Raw genomic sequence first — 6,884 nt, forward strand, 5'->3', positions numbered from 1 at the left:
TTGGTCCATGAACATTTTAAGCCAGGACGAACGATCTAGTGTGGCACTAGGCATTGGGATTGCGTTATTTCCAGCCATTTGTTGTAACAGTATTATTGATAATAAGCGTGTTCTACACTGCGAAAGAAGAATAAAATAATACGCATGTGCATCGTTTTGATTTTAAGTCTAATGAACTTATGTCATAACGCGAAGACTCAAAACATTTATACAATTGACCTCCCTCAAGAATTATATAAATGACCCCAAGACTCAATTCTCTGTAAATTGATAAGCTAACCTGTTAGCTAATTCTACCGTTAGAATTCCTGGTCGATAAATTCCTGTAAATTCTATCTTTAGTCCATCATAATCACGAGAAACTCTTCGGACTATGATGTTGAGGTAAACTAAGTCAACACAACTACTTACCCAACGTAGAAGGGGTCATATTAGGCCTACCGACGAAGAAGGGACTCATAGATGTTTGCCCTTATAAAGACTAATCTCAATTTCCGTTTTAGAGGAAGATCCCATCAACTATTTTTAATTCATTTTAAGTGAACTATAATCTAGCATGCGAGAATGATTTAAACTAAAGTGATGGCTTATAGACTGTGACATCTGCATGTCCATGAAAACTAACATACAACTATATGAGTCAATTTTCATGCATTTTAGTAGTAGGTGGTTTGCTTTTAGGCGGAATATGATGGAATTACTAGCATTTGAATGAAAAGCAATAAAATGAAAAACGTAACAAAAAACAGTAAAAGTCCTAGTGTGGCCTATCCTATCAAAATGAACAATAAATACAAGTTTGGAATCCATCCTTGGACCCGAGAAGCTTGTCTTGATGTTCCATCTTGATCCATGTAGCGGGAGTGAGCTTGAATCTTCATCTTTAGTCTTCTTTGAAATTACAATAAATAAAATTACATAATTGACCTATTATGTTTCCTTCATTACGAAAACATAATTTGACTAAGGCCACACTAAGTATTACAAAATACAACCGATTGCAAAAATAAATACGTAAATAAAATTCATTCATTCGATTCATTCAACAAAAATAAAAGCATCAACTAAAATAAATTAAACATACATAATACAATACATTAATTATGTTGATTAATTTATCCAAACCACCTATTTAAATTAAATTAAGTGACAATTCCGCAATTTAATCACATTAATTTCATCCTCAATCCATATTAAACTTGTAATATGAATTCTATCCGTCAAAATTTTAAACCGCTTTAAAATAGCTCGGTATCTTTAAATTGTGAACCGATTCACAATAACTAATTGGCCAAAATAAAAAAAACAAAATCCAATTTTTTTTTTAAATTGGTCACGGCTGGAAAAAGAATTTTTTTTATTTTTTTTATTTTTATTTTTTTTATTTTTCAGCTATCACGGCTGAAATTAAAAAAAACGGCCCCTTTCCTATTTTAATTCGGTAAATAGGAAAAACAAGGAAAAACTTTCCATAAATTTTGTTCCCTTTCTTTTTCGGTAAAAAGGCAACAAAAAAAACTTTCCTATTTTTTTTCTCTTCTCGGTTTACCAAAAAACAAAATTAAAATAAAGTTTTTTTTTTCTTCGGTAAACCCTAAAAAAACGGCCTGCTTTTTTTCTTTTTGCGGCAATATGCCCTAAAACAAGATTTGATGACTAAATTGTTTACCTTTGCTATTAGAACATGATTAGCATATGAAATAATAGACATGATCAATTTATATGCCAAAAACTATATAGCAAAAACAATCTTTTTATCATAAACATGACGATTCCATTTAATTTTAACTTAATCTGCATTAAATCAAAAACTACCAATTCTTCATATGATAATTTTAACTGATTATAAACTATAATATGAAAAATAGAATGGAAAAATATCATCAAACTGAAAGAAAAAACGGCAGGAAAAAACGGCACAAAGATTTTCGAACCACAAAAAAAAATCCGAAACCCTAATTTTTTTTTTTCGAAAATCCTATTGTTCACATACAAATTTTATGAAAATCATCAAAATTAAAATCGTAGCCTATTGCTCTGATACCACTTGTGGGAAATAATCTGTATACTTCCCTTAATTTAGAAGGATTATAACGATTTAACAAAGATGATCAAAGGTTATAAAATAAAATACATAAACATAAGTAAAAGATTCAGAAATAACCTTCGGTCCTAGCAAATATGGCCTAAGAACAATATCAAAATTGATATTCGCCTATTAGTTGCACCCAAGACGATCTGAGATATGCCCTTTGATTATGCTAGAAATCAATCTAAAATTTTCTGTAAAATTTAATTGTCTTTGTGTTCTTGTGATGAGAAAGAGGAGGCTAGGTCAAGAAAAAGCATTGGGGTAGAAATAATTCTCTACCTTTCTTTTTATACAGACCAAAATTTGGAGTCAATTAGGAAAGATAAAAATCTCCTAATTTTCGTCCAAGCTAACCGAAATAAGGAGTAAAATTCTCCTTATTTTTGGTCTTTCCAAAAATATATAAAATGTGTTAAATTGTCATCTAGTGAGGATCGAACCCGTGACCTCTTGGCTTGTGTACCCTCACTATTACCACTATGACACATTCAACTTGTTGATATTAAATACAACTGATTATATTTAATTACGAATTAACAGATTAATTCGTCCAAACTAACCTTATATATATTTAATTTAAATATAAATTATTATATTTAATTTACGAATTGTGATTAATTGTCTCAACTTAATATTATTTAATTTTCATTAAATAATTATCTCATCAACACATTGACTAACTTTTTAGTCATTTTGGGCATCAATGTAATTATATTTCTATAACCACATTTCTCAAACACGTCCTATAGGTGTGACCTTTAGGGACCAGTTGATCACCGCCATCTGTATGATAATAACGTCAAACTTTCTAGAAAGCCAACCGTTATTAGGTAAACGTTAATCAACTGATTAAATATACGAAGTATACCCTTGTGAACCTGTAAGAGATTTACAAATGTTATCACACTAATTTGTGGAGGACACCAGCTCCAACAGTTGTTTCCATGGGAGGTTGTTATTATTGCTCCTCCAAGTTTGGGCTAGCTACCACCATAGCCAATGCTTTCTTTGCTTGAAGACTCTTTTGTCTTGATGAGAGTGCCTTTGCCTTTGATGCCTTTGTTGCTCCCTTTGTCTTTGCCATTGATGAATAAACCAAGAAAAGAGTGAAAATCTTCAATTTCTAGTGTACCCAAATCGATTTAAAGATGAAAGGCTTTGCCTTTATGAATTCAAAAATCGACTCAAAGGTTGAAGATTTTGTGCTTGGTTTTGATTTTTGTTGAAAGAGGAGTGATTAATTTGTTGTTAAAAGGATGTTTTGATTTGATTTTGGTGAATGTTGTTGAGGAATCTTGTTTTTGTGATGGAGAGGATGAGGGTTTTGGAGTTATGGGGTTTATGGGTAGTGTTTTGAATGAAGGAATGAGGAAATGAATGTGGGATGGGGTTTATAATAAACCCGAAAAATTTGAAATGCAGGGGGAAGACGGGCGGCTTTCCTTCGGGACGCCCGGATTCTGTCTGGATGGGCTTCAGGAATTCTCGCCTAAAGACGGGCGGATTGCAGCAAAGACGGACAGATTTGAAAACACGGGACGAGCGTCTTGTAAGGAAGACGGGCGAATTCCTTTCCAGGGATTTTTCTTGTTTTTTCTCAGCCAAAAGACTGGCGTCTTTATGAAGACGAGCGGATTCTATTGTAGGATGCCCGGATTCGTTAACAGTCACAAAATTTCAAAATTTCAGCTCAGAAGGACGGGCGTCTTCTGCCCAATATGCCCGGATTGCCTCAAGACGGGCGGATTCTTTTGAAACCGCTCGGATTCTATCCCTTTTACCCGGATTCAGTTCCATCCGTGTACCTTGCATATCCCTTGTCATTTTTCATTCTTCTTCAAAATCTCGTGCTCTTCATTGTGGGGGCACTACTAAGGCATGAATAGCCTAGGCAATTGCTATTCCCACACTAAGCTAAAACACTACACATTAATTGAAATTATTAGTCCCTCCCTCACTTCTCTCAAACATGATAATTATCTTGATCAAGGCATAAAAAATCCAAAAATGACAAAAATGCAATTTAAGAATTAAAATGCGAGTTAGAGAGTTAGAAATATTTACAAATGGTGGTTTAGGGAGGACTCCACCAAACTCTCATTCTTTATGAGATGTCAAGAGGGGCATGTCCAAGGTGTTGTTGATGTTGCTCAACACCTTGAAAAAGTAATCAAAAGCTTGTTCATTGTCGTGATAAAGTTCTTCAATAGATCTTTGCCCTTGTTGTCGGTCTTGATCGATAGCATTACCAATATAGGGATTGAAAATCCCTTCAAACTCATCGTCCCAAAGACCACAAACTTCATCTACTTGATCACTAAAGATCTCTTGAGTTGATAGAGACAATTCTCCCATTATCTTGTTTTGGCCAATGAGGCAATCTTCTTCATTGCTTGACTTCGGTGAGCTTTGCAAGCTCTCTTTGTTACAATTCACTTGCTCTTTGAATGGAGCATCTTCAATTTTCTTCTTCCATTGGAGTTCCGACTTCTTTCTATCATCCTTCCGGCTATAATGATCGATCATGAAACATGGTTCATGTAAACGGGGAGCTCTCATAGTTTTGTCAAGATTAAAAGTTATACTCTCATCTCCCACTTCTAGAGTGAGCTCTCCATGTTTCACATCAATCACCACACCCGCGGTGTGTAAGAAAGGTCTTCCTAGAATGATTGGAATGTTGGAATATTCTTCCATATCAACAATGACAAAGTCCACCGGGATGAAAAACTTCCCAATTCGCACGAGAACATCTTCCCATATCCCTAATGGTGTCTTCGTCGATCTATCGGCCATTTGGAGTGTGATATTGGTGCATTTAAGCTCTCCAATCCCCAACCTTTTACTCACCGAGTACGGCATAACACTTACACTAGCCCCTAGATCACATAAGGCTTTGTTAATCGTGGTGTCGCCAATGGTACACGGTATTGAGAAGCTTCCCGGATCTTTGAGTTTTGGAGGTGATCTCCCTTGAAGTATTGCACTACTCACCTTAGTGAAGGCGATAGTCTCAAGCTTCCGGATCGACTTCTTCTTTGTGAGGATGTCTTTCATGTATTTCGCTTAGGCCGGCACGTGATTGATTAATTCCGTGAAAGGAATTGAGACTTCTAAATTCTTCACAATTTCCACAAACATTCCAAGTTGGTCATCAAATTTGGGCTTGGCTTGACGACTTGGAAAAGGAAGTCTAATCACAATGGGCTCCTTATCCTTGACCTTGTCTTCATTTTTCTTTGAGATCTCTTCTTTTGATGATTCTCCATCTTTGGAGTTTTGCACAATTTCTTCCTTATCACTAGCTTCCACAACTTCATCCTCAACTTGCTTATTCGGTGCTTCATACCTTGTACCACTTCTCAAGTGAATGGCACTAACTGTTTCATGTCTTGGGGGATTACTTTGAGGTGGTAATTGCCCCTTTTGTCTTTGTGAGCTTGAAGATGCTAGTTGAGTCAATTGGGTTTCCAACATTTTGGTGTGAGCTAGGATGTTGTTGATGGTGGTTTCCTTTGCTTGACTATCTTTTTGCATTTGAGTGAAAAATTCTTGTTGATTCTTTTGCATTTGGAGGACCGCTTTTTGAACATCAAAACCTTGGTCATTTTGTTGATTGTATGGATTTTGATTTTGGTAACCTTGGTTTTGGTTGTAAAAGGGTCTTTGATTTTGGTTTCTCATGGGAGGTGGGGTGTATGTTGTTTGAGGGTTTTGAACATTTTGGCTTTTGTATGAGAGATTTGGATGGAATTTGGTGTTTTCATTATAATAGTTGGAATAAGGGGTACCACTCTTGTATGCTTGGAAAGCATTCACTTGTTCATTTGTACCCCTACATTCACTTGACTCATGTCCCAAAGTTCCACAATTCTCACATATCCCACTTGGGATTGATGAGGATGCCGTCATGGCATTAACATGATGCTTTGGTGATTTCGAGGCTTCTTCAAGTCTAGCCATAGCTTTTTCAAACTTCAAGTTGATTGTATCAATGTGAGCACTAAGTTGAGCACCCAATTGAGCAACGGAGTCCACTTCATGCTTTCCTCTAGTAGCCTTGCGAGGTCTACTATATTGTGAGTTATGGACCACCATTTCCTCAATTTTGTTCCAAGTTTGATTGTCATCAACTTCGGTGAACATTCCATTTGATCCCATATTGAGAATGTTCCTTGAATCTTCATATAGACCGTTCCAAAATTGTTGTACCAAGAACCACTCGCTAAGTCCATGGTGAGGACATGAGCGACAAATTCCTTTGAACCGCTCCCAAGCTTCATACAAAGATTTTTCATCCCTTTGCTTAAAACCCGTAATTTGAGCTCTTAGCATGTTAGTCTTTTCCGGTGGGTAGAATTTTTTGTAGAAAGCTAGAGCCAACTTCTTCCAAGAATCAATTCCGAGAGTGGCCTTATCAAGGCCCTTCAACCATTGTTTCGCGGTGCCAATTAGAGAAAAAGGAAATAAGACCCATCGAATTTGGTCTTGAGTTACACCGGTTTGAGAAATCGCATCACAATAGTCACAAAAGGTCTCCATATGAGAATGAGGGTCTTCACTAGGCATCCCCCCAAATTGGCTCCTTTCGACTAATTGGATAAATGTGGATTTGGCAATGAAATTTCCGGTTAAATGTTGTGGTGTGGGAGTACCATTAGGTAGGTTCTCCTCGGTGGGTACGGAATGTGATGAAAACTTAGGCATTGTGGGTTGATTTTGTGTTGTATTTTGTGTTGGGTTCTCCTCACCTTCTCTTGCAAAAGGGTTGATGAACTCAATAGTTGGTTGA

The 6,884-nt window shown here is 36.2% G+C and overlaps 1 non-coding gene across 1 annotated transcript; it reads left to right on the forward strand.

Annotated features, from left to right (window-relative positions):
* Positions 1 to 6,320: 6,320 nt before the first annotated feature.
* Positions 6,321 to 6,427, forward strand: LOC141634855 (small nucleolar RNA R71). The gene has a single exon (XR_012539573.1). It is a non-coding gene; the product is annotated as a small nucleolar RNA R71 (small nucleolar RNA).
* The last annotated feature ends 457 nt before the right edge of the window (positions 6,428 to 6,884 follow it).

Source organism: Silene latifolia, chromosome Y (assembly GCF_048544455.1).
Source record: "Silene latifolia isolate original U9 population chromosome Y, ASM4854445v1, whole genome shotgun sequence".
Classification (NCBI taxonomy): domain Eukaryota; kingdom Viridiplantae; phylum Streptophyta; class Magnoliopsida; order Caryophyllales; family Caryophyllaceae; genus Silene; species Silene latifolia.